This window comes from Pristiophorus japonicus, chromosome 18 (genome assembly GCF_044704955.1).
Source record: "Pristiophorus japonicus isolate sPriJap1 chromosome 18, sPriJap1.hap1, whole genome shotgun sequence".
Lineage (NCBI taxonomy): Eukaryota > Metazoa > Chordata > Chondrichthyes > Pristiophoridae > Pristiophorus > Pristiophorus japonicus.
This window is the reverse complement of record NC_091994.1, coordinates 6,430,268-6,450,800: the sequence shown is the minus strand read 5'-3', so window position 1 is coordinate 6,450,800 and position 20,533 is coordinate 6,430,268.

Here is a 20,533-nt window from a genome sequence, read left to right as displayed (position 1 = left end):
GCTATTGGTTACAGACACTCTCTGCACAAAATATAAGTCCCCCTCCCCCGGCCACTGATTTTGAACTATCCCTCTGGGATAGGCTAAACTTTCAATCCATTTGGTTTATTTTGGTTGCGACTTGTGACTTGGGACCGACTGTGGGTGGGGATTTGATCTCAGAATAAAGTCTCTGCTGTAACTGGGTAGGCATCGGATCCATTCCGGAAACATCGATGTAAAACGGATTAAACTCACCCTGGGGTGGGGACTGGGAGTAATGCACTTCCTGGGGCTGATGTTCTAAATGGAGGGAGTGCATCCGGGAGGGCGCTGAGCACCTCGAGTCTCGTCGCCGAGAGCGTGCAGAAATCAAGCGCAGGCAGAGGAAGGAGCGTGCGGCAAACCACACTCCCCACCCTCCCCTTCCCTCAACCACTGTCTGGCGTAGAAATTCCGCTTTCTCCTTCCCACCGGCGTTCGACTAGATTTTAAAGAAAAATTGCACACCTACCTGAAGCGGGCTGCGCCTCTTCTCCTGCGCATGCTCGTCGGGACGTGCGCAGGCCTGGAGCTGGAGTCACATGGCTCTGGGCAGCCAATCAGGTATAGTATATTCTCATTCATAGTAATAGAAGTTTCGTAAGTCCGAAACTCCTATTACAATGAATGAGGACCCCCCAACACCCAAAACACCAATAAAAAATAGAAAATATACACTACATATTTAAGATTCATTTAAATTAAAGTAGTAGGCCCTGAAATTCCGAGGAGGGCTTCCCACGGGTAAATCCTGAACAAATAGAAATCAAACTGTGCACTTAATTGGAGCTGCTGCACATGTTGGGACTTCCGATTCACGGGCCTCCTCTCCCCACGACGCGCAGCGCGTGCACCTCGGGAGGGCCGCAGGAGTCACGTGGGTCTGGAGACCCAATCACGGGCCTCCTCTCCCCACGACGCGCAGCGCGTGCACCTCGGGAGGGCCGCAGGAGTCACGTGGGTCTGGAGACCCAATCACGGGCCTCCTCTCCCCACGACGCGCAGCGCGTGCACCTCGGGAGGGCCGCAGGAGTCACGTGGGTCTGGAGACCCAATCACGGGCCTCCTCTCCCCACGACGCGCAGCGCGTGCACCTCGGGAGGGCCGCAGGAGTCACGTGGGTCTGGAGACCCAATCACGGGCCTCCTCTCCCCACGACGCGCAGCGCGTGCACCTCGGGAGGGCCGCAGGAGTCACGTGGGTCTGGAGACCCAATCACGGGCCTCCTCTCCCCACGACGCGCAGCGCGTGCACCTCGGGAGGGCCGCAGGAGTCACGTGGGTCTGGAGACCCAATCACAGGTAAGTATTTTCTCATTCATAGTAATAGGAGATTCGTAAGTTACAAATCTCCTAGTACTATGAATGAGAAAAACCCCAAAATGCACAAACATTATACAAAACATTTTAAATAAAAAAAACACCTCACACAATAAACTAATAGAAATTAAAAATGTGACGTTTTTTTAAATTAAAAAAAATTCCCGAATTTTAAAAAAAGTTAGGGTTAGGGTTTAAAATAATGAGGGGGGGGGGGGGCAGGGTTTTAACATGTTTTTTAAAAAAAATAATTTTAATGTTTTTTCTATGTTTTTAAATTCTTACGCCTGTAAAAGTAGACTATGCACCTGCTTTTTCAGGCACAAGATCTTAAAGGACATTTACAGGGCAAGATATTCGTAAATATCGGAAGTGTCCCCGAGATACGGAGGATCTGTGAGGCCAGAAACTTGACAGATCGGAATTGCCGGTTTTCAGCACATGTGCATTAGAAACATAGAAAATAGGTGCAGGAGCAGGCCATTCGGCCCTTCGAGCCTGCACCACCATTCAAGATGATCATGGCTGATCATGCAACTTCAATACCCCATTCTTGCTTTCTCTCCATACCCCTTGATCCTTTTAGCCATAAGGGCCACACCTAACCCCCTTTTGAATATATTTAACGAACTGGCCTCAACAACTTTCTGTTGAGAATTCCACAGTTCTCTGAGTGAAGAAGTTTCTCCTCAGCTCGGTCCTAAATGGCTTACCCATTATCCTTACACTCTGACCCCTGGTTCTGGACTTCCCCAACATCGGGAACATTCTTCCTGCATCTAACCTGTCCAATCCCGTCAGAATGTTATATGTTTCTATGAGATCCCCTCTCATTCTTCTAAATTCCAATGAATATAAGCCTAGATGATCAAGTCTTTCTTCCTATGTCAGTCCTGCCATCCCAGGAATCAGTCTGGTGAACCTTTGCTGCACTCCATCAATAGCAAGAATGTCCTTCCTCAGATTAGGAGACCAAAACTGTACACAATATTCAAGGTGTGGCCTCACCAAGGCTCTGTACAACTGCAGTAAGATCTCCCTGCTCCTATACTCAAATCCCCTCGCTATGAAGGCCAACATGCTATTTGCCTTCTTCACTGCCTGCTGCACCTGCATGCCAACTTTCATTGACTGATGTACCATGACACCCAGATCTCGTTGCACCTCCCCTTTCCTAATCTGTCACCATTCAGATAATCTTCCTTCCTGTTTTTGCCACCAAAGTGAATAACCTCACATTTATCCACATTATACTGCATCTGCCATGCATTTGCCCACTCACCTAACCTATCCAAGTCACCCTGCAGCCTCTTAGCATCCTCCTCAAAGCTCACACTGCCACCCAGCTTAGTGTCATCTGCAAACTTGGAGATATTACATTCAATTTCTTCGTCTAAATCATTGATGTATATTGTAAATAGCTGGGGTCCCAGCAGTGAACCTTGCGGTACCCCACTAGTCACTGCCTGCCATTCTGAAAAGGACCTGTTTATTCCTACTCTTTGCTTCCTGTCTGCCAACCAGTTCTCTATCCACGTCAATACATTAACCCCAATACCATGTGCTTTCATTTTGCACACGAGTCTCTTGTGTGGGACCTTGTCAAAAGCCTTTTGAAACTCCAAATACACCACATCCACTGGTTCTCCCTTGTCCACTTGACTAGTTACATCCTCAAAAAAAATTCTAGAAGATTTGTCAAGCATGATTTCCCTTTCATAAATCTATGCTGACTTGGACTGATCCTGTCACTGCTTTCCAAATGTGCTGCTATTACATCTTTAATAATTGACTCCAACATTTTCCCCACTACCGATGTCCGGCTAACCGGTCAAAATTCCCTGTTTTCTCTCCCTTTTTAAAAAAAGTGGTGTTACATTAGCTACCCTCCAATCCACAGGAACTGATCCAGAGTCTATAGAATGTTGGAAAATGACCACCAATGCATCCACTATTTCTAGGGCCACTTCCTTAAGTACTCTGGGATGCAGACTATCAGGCCCTGGGGATTTATCGGCCTTCAATCCCATCAATTTCCCTAACACAATTTCCTGACTAATAAGGATTTCCTTCAGTTCCTCCTCCTCGCTAGTCATTCGGTCCTCTAGAATTTCCAGAAGGTTATTTGTGTCTCCCTTAGTGAAGACAGAACCACAGTATTTGTTCAATTGGTCTGCCATTTCTTTGTTCCCCATTATAAATTCACCTGATTCTGATTGCAAGGGACCTACATTTGTCTTCACTAATCTTTTTCTCTTCACGTATCTAAAGAAGCTTTTGCAGTCAGTTTTTATGTTCCCTGCAAGCTTACTCTCATACTATATTTTCCCCCTCCTAATTAAACCCTTTGTCCTCCTCTGCTGAATTCTAAATTTCTCCCAGTACTCAGGTTTGCTGCCTTTTCTGGCCAATTTATATGCCTCTTCCGTGGATTTAACACTATTCTTAATTTCCCTTGTTAGCCACGGTTGAGCCACCTTCCCGTTTTATTTTTATGCCAGGCAGGGATGTACAATTGCTGATGTCCATCCATGTGATCTTTAAATGTTTGCAATTGCCTATCCACCGTCAACCCTTTAAGTATCATTCGCCAGTCTATCCTAGCCAATTCACGTCTCATACCATCGAAGTTACCTTTCTTTAAGTTCAGGACCCTAGTCTCTGAATTAACTGTGTCACTCTCCATCTTAATGAAGAATTCTACCATATTATGGTCAGTCTTCCCCAACAAGATTGCTAATTAATCCTCTCTCGTTACACAACACCCAGTCTCGGATGGCCGGCTCTCTAGTTGGTTCCTCGACATATTGGTCTAGAAAACCATCCCTCATACACTCCAGGAAATCCTCCTCCACCATATTGCTTCCAGTTAGGTTAGCCCAATCTATATGTAGATTAAAGTCACCCATGATAACTGCTGTACCTTTAGTGCACACATCCCTAATTTCCTGTTTGATGCCATCCCCAACTTCACTGCTACTGTTTAAGCTGGAGTGGAATTAAACTACAGAGCCAGTGGGAACCTGTTCAACCTGCACCGTCTCCAGGCCAGGTCCAAGACCACCCCAACCTCTGTCGTCGAGCTACAGTACACGGACGACGCCTGCGTCTGCACACATAGTGGCTGCACTCCAGGACATAGTCGACGTATTTACTGAGACGTATGAAAGCATAGGCCTTACGCTAAACATCCGTAAGACAAAGGTCCTTCACCAGCCTGTCCTCACCGCACAGCACTGCCCCCCAGTCATCAAGATCCACGGCGCGGCCCTGGACACCGTGGACCATTTCCCGTATCTCGGGAGCCTCTTATCAACAAGAGCAGGCATCGACGACGAGATCCAACACCGCCTCCAGTGCAGCCTTCGGTCACCTGAGGAAGTGTTTGAAGACCAGGCCCTCAAAACTGCCACCAAGCTCATGGTCTACAGGGCTGTAGTAATACTTGTCTTCCTGTATGGCTCAGAGACATGGGCCATGTACACTAGACACCTGCTGGAGAAATACCACCAACGATGTCTCCACAAGATCCTACAAATCCCCTGGGAGGACAGGCGCACCAACATCAGCGTCCTCATTCAGGCTAACATCCCCAGCATTGAAGCACTGACCACACTCGATCAGCTCCGCCGGGCGGGCCACATAGTCCGCGTGCCAGACATGAGACTCCCAAAGCAAATGTTCTACTCGGAACGTCCTCACGGCAAACGAGCCAAAAGTGGGCAGCGGAAACACTACAAGGACACCCTCAAAGCCTCCCTGGTAAAGTGCGACATCCCCACTGACACCTGGGAGTCCCTGGCCCAAGCTCGCCTTAAGTGGAGGAAGTGCATCCGGGAGGGCGCTGAGCACCTCGAGTCTCATCGCCGAGAGCATGCAGAAATCAAGCGCAGACAGCGGAAAGAGCGTGTGGCAAACCAGTCCCACTCACCCCTTCCCACAACGACTATCTGTCCCACCTGTGACAGAGTCTGTGGCTCTCATATTGGACTGTTCAGCCACCAAAGAACTCCCTTCAGGAGTGGAAGCAAGTCTTCCTCGATTGCGAGGGACCGCCTATGATGATGACTACTGTTTGGTGGTCTGTACACAACTCCCACTAGCGTTTTCTGCCCTTTGGTGTTCGCAGCTCTGCTAAACTCCAGTGAGTACAGACCCAACCTGCTCAACCTTTCTTAAGTCAACCCCCTCATCTCCGGAATCAACCTAGTGAACCTCTGAACAGCCTCCAATGCAAGTATAACCTTCCTTAAATAAGGAGACCAAAACTGTACGCAGTACTCCAGATGTGGTCTCACCATAAGAACATAAGAAATAGGAGCAGGAGTCGGCCATCTGGCTCCTTGAGCCTGCTCCGCCATTCAATAAGATCATGGCTGATCTGATCATGGACTCAGCTCCACTTCCCTGCCAGCTCCCCATAACCCTTTATTCCCTTATCACTCAAAAATCTATATCCGCCTTAAATATATTCAATAACCCAGCCCCTGGGGCAGAGAATTCCAGATTTACAACCCTCTGAGAGATGAAATTCCTCCTCCTTTCAGTTTTAAATGGGCGGTCCCTTATTCTGAAACTATGTGTCATGCATTGATGCTTGGGGTCACTAGACAACCAGGGGGCGCCACTGTCGGAGGTCATTGGGCTGTACGTGCGTGTGTGCGGGCCCTGGTATATAAGTGCTGGTACCATATCTTGTAGTCACTTTGGGCGTGAATAAAGTGGACCTTAGTGAGTTTACAGTAACAATTCTTTTGAGTCATTATATACATAACATTTGGTGACGAGGTCACTTAAGAAGCTTCGCATGCACAATGGGCACTATTGGAATTCTGGAGAGATTCGTGGATGGCGAGGATTGGGCGGATTTTATCGACCGCCTGGATCAGTATTTTGTGGCCAGAACATGGCGGGAGACGATGACGCAGTTAGGCGCCGGGCGGTTTTCCTCACTGTTTGTGGTTCAAGAATATATAGCCTCATGAAGAATCTGCTCTCGTCTGCACGTCCAACGGACAAAGAATACAAGAATTTGGTACGTGACCATTTCAAGCCAAATGAGGGGATCATCACATCAGGCTATCGCTTCTACACACATGTTCGTGTTGAGGGCCAGGATGTGTTGGAATTCATTGCCAACCTGCGACGTCTTGCTGAGCCGTGTAAGTTCGGGACCCTGTTGGAAGACATGCGGTGAGATTTCCTCGTGATAGTCATCAACCATGATGTGATTCTCCGGAAGTTAATGGCTGCAGAGATGCTGGATTTGAGCAAGGCCATCGCGACTGCCCGGGCATGACAACTGATGATAATTTGAGGCAGATATCATCGAAAAGTCGGAGCTCCACGGCAAGTACTGCAAACAAGATTGTGTCGTTTGGCAGAGCTGCTTATGGCAGGGCCTACTTGACTGCTTGGGTGAAACCTGTAGCTGCTCAAAGTCCGCCAACTGGTACGAATCCTATTTCACCCTGTTGGCGTTGTGGGGGCAATCATTGGCCTCATCAGTGTCGGTTTAAACAGAACTTCTGTAAAGGCTGTTCCAAAGTGGGGCACCTTCAGAGAATGTGCCCACAATTGAGCAAGCATGCTGCCGTTCATCCATTAGTGATGATGACCAGTCTAGTGCTGGCCCGGATGCACAACCCGAGGAGGAAGTGTATGGTCTGTATTCGTTCTTGGGAAAGAGTCAGCCGATAATGGTTAACGTGAAACTGAATGGCGTGATCGATGGAGCTGGACACGGGTGCAAGTCAATCAATAATGAGCCAAAGGATATTCGACAAGCTGTGGTACACTGAGGTGGTAAGCTGAGTCCAGTCAATGCCAAGTTGTGTATTTACTCTAAGGAACTCATACTGGTGATTGGCAGTGCAGTCGTAAAGGTGTCATATGACGGTGGGGTTCATGATCAACCATTATGGATCGTCCCAGGTAATGGTCCAACGCTGTTCAGCAGGAATTGGCTCAAGAAAATCAAGTGGAATTGGAATGATATCAAAGCGTTGTCCTCGGTGGATGACACTTCGTGTGCTCAAGTGTTGAAGAAGTTTCCTTCTTTGTTTGAACCGGGCATTGGAAATTTTACGGGAGCCAAAGTGCAGATTCATCTGGATTCTGATGCAAGAACTGTCTATCATAAGGCTCGGTCTGTTCCCTATATGATGAGGGAGAAGGTTGAAATTGAGCTTGACAGACTCCAACGTGAAGGGGTCATATCACCGGTCGAGTTTAACGAGTGGGCCAGTCCTATTGTTCCTGTGTTGAAGAGTGATGGGACTGCCAGGATTTGTGGAGACTACAAGGTTACGATTAACCGATTTTCGAAACAGGATTAGTACCCGTTACCAAAGGCTGATGAGCTGTTCGCCATGCTAGCTGGTGGAAAGTCGTTCAATAAACTGGATCTGACGTTGGCCTATATGACACAGAAGCTTGTCAGCACTTCGAAGAAACTCACCTGCATCAACACCCATAAAGGACTGTTTGTCTACAACAGATGTCCTTTTGGAATTCGTTCGGCTGCAGCCATATTCCAGAGGAACATGGAAAGTCTACTAAAGTTTGTCCCTAGAACTGTTGTGTTTCAAGATGACATTCTGGTCACAGGTCGCGACACCGCTAAACATCTCGACAACCTTGAAGTTCTACATCGACTGGACAAAGTGGGACTCAGGCTGAAACGTTCAAAGTGTGTCTTCATGGCACCTGAAGTTGAATTCCTGGGGAGGGAGACTACTGCTGATGGCATCAGGCCTACGGATTCGAAAACCAAGGCCATCAAAAAATGCACCCAGGCCTCAGAATGTGACAGAGCTGCATTCATTCCTTGGGCTACTCAACTACTTCGGTAATTTTTTACCTGGATTGAGCACTTTACTAGAGCCACTGTACGTGCTGCTCAAAAAAGGCAACAACTGGGCCTGGGGTGTATCTCAAGATAGAGCTTTTGAGAAAGCTAAGAATCTGCTCTGTTCAAACAAGCTGCTGGTTCACTATGAACCGTGTAAGAGTCTTGTATTGGTCGGTGATGCTTCATCATATGGGGTTGGCTGTGTACTCCAACAAGCAAATAAGTTGGGTAAACTACAACCTGTTGCGTATGCTTCGAGAAGTTTGTCAAAAGCGGAACGAGCTTACAGCATGGTAGAAAAAGAAGCTTTGGCCTGTGTGTATGGGATTTTAAAAAATGCATCACTACCTGTTTGGCCTTCGCTTTGAACTTGAAACGGATCACAAGCCACTCATTTCGTTGTTTTCGGAAAACAAAGGTATTAATACTAATGCATCATCCTGTATCCAGAGGTGGGCGTTGACACAGTATGCCTATAATTATGTTATTTGTCACAGACCGGGCACTGAGAATTGTGCCGATACACTGAGCTGTCTGCCTTTGTCCACACCAGATATGGAGACGCCTCAAACTGCAGATCTACTGTTAGTAATGGAGGCTTTTGAGAGTGAAGGAACTCCTGTCACTGCTCAACAATTTAGGATCTGGATCAGCCATGACCCTATTTTATCGGTTGTAAAACATGTCCTCTGTGGTGATTAGTCTACCATACCTATGGAGATGCGTGATGAGACCAAACCTTACAACTGTCGCAAAGATGAACTGTCCATTCAGTCAGATTGTCTACTGTGGGGCAATCGTGTTGTTATGCCCAAGAAAGGCAGAGAAAAATTTGTACGTGAGCTACATAGCATTCATCCTGGCATTGTCATGATGAAAGCCATTGCCAGGGCTTATGTTTGGTGGCCTGGAATTGACTCTGATCTGGAATCATGTGTGCATCAGTGCATGCAGCTAAGTAAAGTACCAGCGGAATCTCCGCTGAGTCTTTGGTCGTGGCCATCCAACCCATGGTCGAGGATACACATCCATTTTGCGGGCCCTTTCCTGGGAAAGATGTTTTTTGTTGTGGATGCATATTCAAAATGGATAGAGTGTATTATTATGTCATCCAGTACGTCCACAGCTACCATTGAGAGCCTTCGTGTCATGTTTGCTACTCACAGTTTGCCTGACATTGTTGTTGCTTCACAAGTCTGGAGTTTCAAGGGTTCATGAAACTCAATGGTATTAAACATGTGAGGTCAGCCCCATTCAAACCTGCTTCTAATGGTCAAGCAGAGCGTGCCGTTCAAACGATCAAGCAGAGCATGAAACGTGTGACTCGGGTCACTGCGGACTCGTTTATCACGCATATTGCTTAGTTACAGGACAAGACCTCACATGCTTACCGGGGTCTCCCCTGCTGAACTACTGATGAAGAGAAGTCTAGGGACCAGGCTCTCTCTCCTTCCCGATTTGAATGATCGTGATGAAAACAGACGTCAGAGTCAGCAATGGTGTCATGATCGTCCTGCTGTGTCACGTGATATTTCTGTCAATGATCCAGTTTATGTATTGAACTATGGTCAAGGTCCAAAATGGATCGCCAGTACTGTCACAGCCAAGGAGGGTAACGGAGTGTTTATTGTCGTGCTCAAGAATGGGCAAACATGCAGGAAACATATTGATCAAGTGAAACTGCGGCACACGGATGAACTGGAACCGCTTGAGGAAAGATGTCGTCAGTGAGCAACCGACCAATGTTCATTCATCAGAGGACTTTGCTGTCATTACCGAACCTGGACTTTCAGTCTTTGACATGATCATTACCACTCCCATCAGATCGGCTATTCAGCCTCCAGTCATAACTGCCTCAGAACGCTCGCCCAGAACTGGAGTTGAACTGAGATGATCAAGTCGTGAGCGGAAAGCCCCAGACCGTCTTAATTTGTAAAGACACTGATACTAAGGTCTTGAAGGGGGATGTTGTCATGTATTGATGCTTGGGGTCACTAGACACCAGGGGGCGCCACTGTCGGAGGTCATCGGGCTGTAAGCGTATGTGCACGGGCCCTGGTATATAAGTGCTGGTACCATGTCTTGGAGTCACTTTGGGCGCGAATAAAGTGGACCAGGTTTACACCTGAGTGAGTTTACAGTAACAAGTCTTTTGAGTCATTATATACATAACACTATGTCTCCTAGTTTTAGTTTCCCCTATGAGTGGAAATATCCCCTTTGCATCCACCTTGTTGAGCCCCCTCATTATCTTATATGTTTCGATACGATCACCTCTCATTCTTCTGAACTCCAATGAGTATAGGCTCAACCTATCTTCATAAGTCAACCCCCTCATCTCCGGAATCAACCTAGTGAACCTTCTCTGAACAGCCTCCAATGCAAGTATATCCATCCTTAAATACGGAGACCAAAACTGTACGCAGTACTCTAGGTGTGGCCTCACCAATACCCTGTACAGTTGTAGCAGGACTTCTCTGCTTTTATACTCCATCCCCCTTGCCTTCCTGATTACTTGCTCTACCTGCATACTAACTTTTTGTGTTTCATGCACAAGCACACCAGGTCCCTCAGTACTGCAGCACTTTTCAATTTTTCTCCATTTAAATTATAATTTGCTGTTCTATTTCTTCTGCCAAAGTGGATAACCTCACACTTTCCCACATTATGCCAAATTTTTGCCCACTCACAGCCTGACTATATCCCTTTGCAGATTTTTTGTGTCCTCCTCACAGCTGGCTTTCCCACCCATCTTTGTATCATCAGCAAATTTGGCTACATTACACTCGGTCCCTTCATCCAAGTCATTAATATAGATTTATTGTAAATAGTTGAGGCCCCAGCACTGATCCCTGCGGCAGCCCACTAGTTACTGTTTGCCAACCGGAAAATTACCCATTTATCTCGACTCTCTTTTCTGTTAGCTAGCCAATCCTCTATCCATGCTAATATATGACCCCCAATCCCATGAACTTTTATCTTGTGCAGTAACCTTTTATGTGGCACCTTATCAAGTGCCTTCTGGAAATCCAAATACACCACATCCACTGGTTCCCCCTTATCCACCCTGCTCGTTACATCCTCAAAGAACTCCAGCAAATTTGTCAAACATGATTTCCCTTTCATAAAACAATGCTGACTCTGCTTGATTGAATCATGCTTTTCCAAATGTCCCACTACTGCTTCTTTAATAATGGACCCCAGCATTTTCCCAATGACCGATGTTAGGCTAACTGGTCTATAGTTTCCTGCTTTCTGTCTGCCTCCTTTTTGAAATAGGGGAGTTACATTTGCGGTTGTACAGTTGTAGCAGGACATCCCTACTTTTATACTCCATCCCCCTTGCAAGAAAGGCCAACATTTCATTTGCCTTCCTAATTACTTGCTGTTCCTACATGCTAACTTTTTGTGTTTCATGCACAAGGACCCACAGATCCCTCTGTACCATAGCATTTTGTAATCTCTCCCCATTTAAATAATTTGCTTTTTTATTTTTCATACCAAAGTGGATAATCTCACATTTTCCCACATTATATTCCATCTGCCAAATTTTTGGCCACCCACTTAGCCTGTCTACATCCTTTGCTGAATTTCTGTGTCCTCCTCACAGCTTGATTTCCCACCCATCTTTGTATCCTCAGCAAACTTGGCTACATTACACTCAGTCCCTTCATCCAAGTCATTAATATTGATTGTAAATAGTTGAAGCCCCAGCACTGATCCCTGTGGCACCCCACTAGCTACAGTTTTCCAACCTGTAAATGATAATGAAGAAGAAGAAAGCTGTAGATATCAATGAACTTGGCAGAACAGCGGCAAATGGAATTCAATCTGGAGAAGTGGGAGGTATTTGGGGAGGGCCAACAAGGCAAGGGACTACACATTAAATGGTAGGACAGACACAGAAGTGTAGAGGAACAAAGGGACCTGGGAGTGCAGGTCCACAGATCCCTGAAGGTAGCAGGCCAGGTAGATAAGGTGGTTAAGACGACATACGGAATACTTGCCTTTATTAGCCGAGAGCAGGGAGTTTATTATTGGACTGTTTTTTAAAAAAAAAAAACAACTAGTTAGACCACAGCTGGAGTACTGCGTGCAGTTCTGGTCGAACACATTACAGGAAAGATGTGATTGCACTAGAGAGGGTACAGAGGAGATTTACGAGGTTGTTGCCTGGACTGGAGAATTTTAGCCATGAAAGATTGGATAGACTGGAGTTGTTTTCCTTGGAACAAAAGCGGCTGAGGAGGTACTTTATTGAGGTGTATAAAATTCTGAGGGGCCTGGATGGAGTGGATAGGAAGGACCTATTTCCCTTAGCAAAGGGGTCAACAACCAGGGGGGCATAGATTTAAAGTAATTGGTAGGAGGTTTAGAGGGGATTTGAAGGGAAATTTCTTCACCTGGGGGTGGTGGGGGTCTGGAACTCTGCCTGAAAGAGTGGTAGAGGCAGAAACCCTCACCACATTTAAAAAGTACTTCGATGTGTACCTGAAGTGCCGTAACCTGCAGGGCTACGGACCGAGAGCTAGAAAATGGGATTAGGCTGGATAGCCTCTTGGTTGGCTGTCAGGGACACAATGGGTCGAAATGGCCTCCTTCCATGCCGTAACTTTCTATGATTCTAATTGAAAATCGTCTTCGCTGCACACAAAATTTGTCCTCACTCCTCACTAAAATGATTACAGTCATGATTCTCATCTAAAAACCCAAGTTCATTGTCATTACACTGAAAAGCTGGAGTGCAGCAGCTCAGAGTGGGAAAACAGAGTTTGGGCAAGTGGGGGAGTTTGGGCAAGTGGGAGAGTTTGGGCAAGTGGGAGCAGGAGGTGTTGCTTTGCCTTGTTTTTCCTAACTTTTTCTGCAGAGCGGTGGTGTACCTGAGCGGGAGCAGACTGAGGCCCGAGAGTGGGGATGAAAGCCACAGCAGGCCACAGCATACAACCAGTGTAATCTCCTGGACTAGTTTCGATCGCCTGGTTGGGTTGGAGAGGAATTTTCCTCCAATTGGCCTGGGTTTTTATCTTGTTTTTTTGCCTCTCCCAGGAGATCGCATGGCTCCGGATGAGGAGAACTCTGCTGTGTGACAGACAGGTAAGTGATTGGTAATGATTGTGGGCTAAGTTTTTCTTTTAAATTACCGTATCGCATATAACTAAATACTAAAAACTAACCTTTATTTGTTTAACTAATTTAAACTATATAGGGTAAACACTTGATTAACGCTAAACTAATTAAATAAAATAATGGGAAAACAGGAGGTGTGTTGCTGCTGCAATATGTGAGAGCTTCTGGACGATTTGGTCCAGGGCAACTACATCTGCGGTAAGTGTCTGCGGCTCAACGAACTTCGGCTCAGAGTTGAAACATAGAAACACAGAAAATAGGTGCAGGAGTAGGCCATTCGGCCCTTTGAGCCTGCACCACCATTCAATAAGATCATGGCTGATCATTCCCTCAGTACCCCTTTCCTACTTTCTCTCCATACCCCTTGATCCCTTTAGCAATAAGGGCCATATCTAACTCCCTCTTGAATATATCCAATGAACTGGCCTCAACAACTCTCTGCGGTGGGGAATTCCACAGGTTAACAACTCTCTGAGTGAAGAAGTTTCTCCTCATCTCAGTCCTAAATGGCTTACCCCTTACCCTTAGACTATGCACCTGGTTCTGGACTTACCCAACATCGGGAACATTCTTCCTGCACCTAACCTGTTCAATCCCGTCAGAATTTTATATGTTTCTATGAGATCCCCTCTCATCCTTCTAAACTCCAGTGAATAACGGCCCAGTCGATCCAGTCTCTCCTCATATGTCAGTCCTGCCATAAGGGAATCAGTCTGGTGAACCTTCGCTGCACTCCCTCAATAGCAAGAATGTCCTTCCTCAGATTAGGAGACCAAAACTGAACACAATATTCCAGGTGAGGCCTCACCAAGTCCCTGGACAACTGTAGTAAGACCTCCCTGCTCCTTTACTCAAATCCCCTAGCTATGAAGGCCAACATACCATTTGCCAGATCGCGTTGTACCACCTCTTTTCCTAATCTGCCGCCATTCAGATAATATTCTGCCTTCGTGCTTTTGCCCCCAAAGTGGATAACCTCACATTTATCCACATTATACTGCATCTGCCATGTGTTTGCCCACTCACCTAACCTGTGCAAGTCACCCTGCAGCCTCTTAGCGTCCTCCTCACAGCTCACACCACCACCCAGCTTAGTGTCATCTGCAAACTTGGAGATATTACACTCAATTCCATCATCCAAATCATTGATGTATATTGTAAATAGCTAGGGTCCCAGCACTGAGCCCTGCGGCACCCCACTAGTCACTGCCTGCCATTCTGAAAAGGACCCGTTTATCCCGACTCTCTGCTTCCTGTCTGCCAACCAGTTCTCTATCCATGTCAGTACATTACCCCCAATACCATGTGCTTTAATTTTGCACACCAATCTCTTGTGTGGGACCATGTCAAAAGCCTTTTGAAAGTCCAAATACACCACATCCACTGGTTCTCCCTTGTACATTCTACCAGTTACATCCTCAAAAAATTCTAGAAGATTTGTCAAGCATGATTTCCCTTTCATAAATCCATGCTGACTTGGACCGATCCTGTCACTGCTTTCCAAATGTGCTGCTATTTCATCTTTAATAATTCATTCCAACATTTTCCCCACTAGTGACGTCAGGCTAACCGGTCTATAATTACCCATTTTCTCTCTCCCTCCTTTCTTAAAAAGTGGTGTTACATTAGCTACCCTCAAGTCCATAGGAACTGATCCAGAGTCGATAGACTGTTGGAAAATGATCACCAATGCATCCACTATTTCTAGGGCCACTTCCTTAAGTACTCTGGGATGCAGTCTATCAGGCCCTGGGGATTTATCAGCCTTCAATCCCATCAATTTCCCTAACACAATTTCCCGCCTAATAAGGATTTCCTTCAATTCCTCCTTCTCACTAGACCCTCGGTTCCCTAGTATTTTCGGAAGGTTATTTGTGTCTTTCTTTGTGAAGACAGAACCAAAGTATTTGTTCAACTGGTCTGCCATTTCTTTGTTCCCCATTATAAATTCACCTGAATCTGACTGCAAGGGACCTACGTTTGTCTTCACTAATCTTTTTCTCTTCACATATCTATAGAAGCTTTTGCAGTCAGTTTTTATGTTCCCAGTAAGCGTCCTCTCATACTCTATTTTCCCCCTCCTAATTAAACCCTTTGTCCTCCTCTGCTGAATTATAAAATTCTCCCAGTCCTCAGGTTTGCTGCTTTTTCTGGCTAATTTATATGCCTCTTCCTTGGATTTAACACTATCCTTAATTTCCCTTGTTAGTCACGGTGGAGCCACCTTCCCCATTTTATTTATACTCCAGACAGGGATCTACAATTGTTGAAGTTCATCCATGTGATCATTAAATGTTTGCCATTGCCTATTCACCGTCAACTCTTTAAGTATCACTCGCCAGTCTATTCTAGCCAATTCACGTCGCATACCATCGAAGTTACCTTTCCTTAAGTTCAGGACCCTAGTCTCTGAATTAACTGTGTCACTCTCCATCTTAATAAATAATTCTACCATATTATGGTCAGTCTTCCCCAAGGGGCCTCGCACAACAAGATTGCTAATTAGTCCTTTCTCATTACACATCACCCAGTCTAGGATGGCCAGCCCTCTAGTTGGTTCCTCGACATATTGGTCTAGAAAACCATCCCTAATACACTCCAGGAAATCCTCCTCCACCGCATTACTACCAGTTTGGTTAGCCCTATCAATATGTAGATTAAAGTCGTCCATGATAACTGCTGTACCTTTATTGCATGCATCCCTAATTTCTTGTTTGATGCTGTCCCCAACCTCACTACTACTGTTTGGTGGTCTGTACACAACTCCCACTAGCGTTTTCTGCCCTTTGGTATTCTGTAACTCCATCCATACCGATTCCACATCATCCAGGCTAATGTCCTTCCTTACTATTGGCGTTAATTTCCTCTTTAACGCCACCCCGCCTTCTTTTCCTTTCTGTCTATCCTTCCTGAATGTTGAATACCCCTGGATGTTGAGTTCCCAGCCTTGGTCACCCTGGAGCCATGTCTCCGTGATGCCAATTATATCACATTCGTTACTTGCTGCCTGCGCAGTTAATTCGTCCATCTTATTACGAATACTCCTCGCATTGAGGCACAGAGCCTTCAGGTTTGTCTTTTTAACACACTTTGCTCCTTTAGAATTTTGCTGTAATGTGGCCCTTTTTGCTTTTTGCCTTGGGTTTCTCTGCCCTCCACTTTTACTTTTCTTCTTTCTATCTTTTGCTTCTGCCCCCATTTTACTTCCCTCTGTCTCCCTGCATAGGTTCTCATCCCCCTGCCATACTAGTTTAACCCTCCCCAACAGCACTAGCAAACACTCCCCCTAGGACATTGGTTCCGGTCCTGCCCAGGTGCAGACCGTCCGGTTTGTACTGGTCCCACCTCCCCCAGAACCAGTTCCAATGTCCCAGGAATTTGAATCCCTCCCTTCTGCACCACTCCTCAAGCCACATATTGATCTGAACTATCCTGCTATTCCTACTCTGACTAGCACGTGGCACTGGTAGCAATCCTGAGATTACTACCTTTTGAGGTCCTACTTTTAAATTTAGCTCCTAGCTCCCTAAATTCGTCTTGTCGGACCTCATCCCATTTTTTTACCTATATCGTTGGTACCTGTATGCACCACGACAACTGGCTGTTCACCCTCCCCCTTCAAAATGTCTTGCAGCCGCTCCGAGACATCCTTCACCCTTGCACCAGGGAGGCAACATACCATCCTGGAGTCTCGATTGCGGCTGCAGAAACGTCTATGTATTCCCCTTACAATAGAATCCCCTACCACTATCGCTCTCCCACTCTTTTTCCTGCCCTCCTGTGCAGCAGAGCCACCCACGGTGCCATGAACTTGGCTGCTGCTGCTCTCCCCTGATGAGTCATCCCCCTCAACAGTACCCAAAGCGGTGTATCTGTTTTGCAGGGGGATGACCGCAGGGGACCCCTGCACTACCTTCCTTGCACTGCTCTTCCTGTTGGTCACCCATCCCCGATCTGGCGTTGAGGAGCTGGAGTCCGAGCTGCAGACATTGCGAGACATCAGGGAGGGAGAAAGTTACCTGGAACTTTTGCCCCAGGAGGCAACCACACCCTCTCGCTTAAATACTTTAGAATTGACACGTGGTCAGGGACAGGAGGGTGTGACTGCGAGTGAAGCAGGTAAGGGGATCCAGGAGGTAGTGTTGCTGGTGCCTCAGTCCCTGCACTTGTCCAATAGATTTGAGGTTCTTACAATCCTTGTGGACAAGTGTGCAGACTGCGGGGTGGACGAGCAGACTGACCAAGGCACCATGGTGCAGAAAGCCATTCAAGTGGGGCGAGTAAAGGGGCAGGTGTTTGTATTAGGGGACAGTATAGTTAGGGGGATAGATAGGGTTCTCTGCAGCCGAGAGAGTGCGTCCTGAAGGCTGTGTTGCCTACCCGATGCCAGGGTAAAGGATATCGCCGGGCTGGAGAAGAACTTGGAGTGGGGGAAGGGGTAGGATCCAGTTGTCATGGTACACCTAGGTACCAATGACATAGGCAGGACTAAGAAAGAGGTTCTGCTGAGAGAGTTTGAACAGCTAGGGACTAACTTGAAAAGCAGAACCACAAAGGTAATAAATAATCTCTGCATTATTACCTGAGTCACGAGCAAATTGGCATAGGGTCAGTAGAATCAGGGAGATGAATGCGTGGCTCAGAGGCTGGTGTGGGAGAAGTGGGTTTCGATTCGTGGGGCACTGGACCAATACTCGGGGAAAGGGAGAGCTGTTCCGTGGGGACAGACTACACCTGAACTATGCTGGGACCAGAGTTCTAGTGAATCAAATAACTAGGGAGGTAGACAGGGCTTGAAACTAAATAAGGAGGGGTGGGGGGTGGGGGGTGGGGGGGAGGACGGTCCCAGTGGAGAGAAATCTAGAATGCTAAAGAGAAAATAAAAGGAAGCAATGCAGGAAAGTGATTGTGATAAGGATAACCAGATTATGTCAGGAAGGGACAGAGCATACAAACAAAAGAGTGCACTAACAAATTGAGTCCAGGTAAGAAAAAATAGCGATAAGACAAATAGGGTTATAGCACAAAATAATGTTAAGATGTCTAACAATGTTAAAAAGACAAATCTAAAAGCATTGTATCTGAATGCACGAAGCATCTGTAATAAGGTAGACGAATTAACAGCGCAAATAGATGTAAACGGATACGATATTGTTGCAATTAGAGACATAGTTGCAGGGTGACCAGGGTTGGGAACTGAATATCCAAGGATATTCGATAGTTAGGAAGGACAGGCAAAAAGGAAGAGGGAGTGGTGTGGCGTTGTTAGTAAAGGATGAAATCAGAGCAATAGTGAGAAAGGATATTGGCTCAGAAAATCAAGGTGTACAATCAGTCTGGGTGGAGCTAAGGAGCACCAAGGGGCAGAAAATATTGGTGGGAGTTGTCCATAGGCCTCCAAACAGTAGTGGTAGTATAGGGGACGGCATGAAACGGGAAATTAGAGATGCATGTAATAAGGGTACTACAGTAATCATAGGTGACTTTAATCTACATAGACTGGCCAAACCAAATTAGTAATAATACTGTGACATATGAATTCCTAGAGTGTGTACGAGATGTTTTTTTAGACCAGTATGTTGAGGAGCCTACTAGGGAACAGGCTATCCTAGATTGGGTATTGTGTAATGAGAAGGGGTCAATTAACAATCTTGTTGTGCGGGGTCCTTTAGGGAAGAGTGACCATAGCAGAATAGAATTCTTTATTAAGATGGAAAGTGAAGTAGTCCAATCAGAAACTAGGGTCCTAAATCTAAACAAAGAAAACTACAAAGGTATGAGGAATAAATTGGCTATGATAGATTGGGAAGATTCATTAAAAGGCATGACGGTGGATAGGAAATGGCTATTTAAGGAATGAATGCATGAATTACAACAGTTATACATTCCTTTCTGGCGTAAAAACACACAAGGAATAGTGGCACAACCATGGCTAACAAAAGAAATGAAGGATAGTATTAGATTCAAAGAGGAGTTATACAAAGTTGCCAGAAAAAGTAGCAAGCCTGAGGATTGGGAGCAGTTTAGAATTCAGCAAAAAAGGACCAAGAGATTGAATAAGAGGGGAAAAATAGAGTATGAGAGTAAACTTGCAAAGAACAGAAAAACCGACTACAAAAGTTTCTACAAGTACGTAAAAAGAAAAAGATTAGTGAAAACAAATGAAGGTCCTTTACAGACAGAAAGGGGAGAACTTGTAATGGGGAACAAGGAACTGGCAGAACAATTAAATAAATACTTTGGTTCTGTCTTCAGGAATGAGGACACAAATAATGTCCCAGAAATGCTAGGGAACCAAGGGTCTAGTGAGCAAGGGGAACTAAAGGAAATGATTATTAGTAAGAAAATAGTGATAGAGAAACTAATGGAATTGAAGGCCGATAAATCCCCAGGGCCTGATGATCTGCATCCCACAGTACTAAAAGAGGTAGCCATGGAAATAGTGAATGCATTGGTTGTCATCTTCCAAAATTCTATAGATTATGGAACAGTTCCTGCAGATTGGAGGGTGGCAAATGTAACCCCACTATTTAAAAAAGCAGGGAGAGAGAAAATGGGGAACTACAAACCGGTTAGCCTGACATCAGTAGTAGGGAAAATGTTAGTCTATTATAAAGGATGTGATAACGGCACACTTGGATAATATCAACGGGATTAAACAAAGTCAACATGGATTTATGAAAGGAAAATCATGTTTGACAACCCTACTGGAGTTTTTTGAGGATGTAACTGATAGAATAGATAAGGGAGAACCAGTGGATGTAGTGTATTTGGATTTTCAGAAGGCCTTTGATAAAGTCCCACATAAGAGGTTAGTGTGCAAAATTCAAGCACATAGGATTGGGGGTAATGTATTGGCATGGATTGAAAATTGGTTAACTGACAGGAAACAGAGTAGGAATAAATGGGTTTTTTTCGGGTGGTGGGCAGTGACTAGTGGGGTACCACAGGGATCAGGGCTTGGGTCCCAGCTATTCACAATATATATAAATGATTTGGATGAGGGAACCAAATGTAATATTTCCAAGTATGATGATGACACAAAACTAGGTGGGATTGTGAGTTGTGAGGAGGATGCAAAGATGCTGCAAGGCGATTTAGATAGGTTGAGTGAGTGGACAAACACATGGCAGATGCAGTATAACGTGGATAAATGTGAAGTTATCCACTTTGGTCGGAAAAACATAAGGACAAAGTATTATTTAGATAGTGA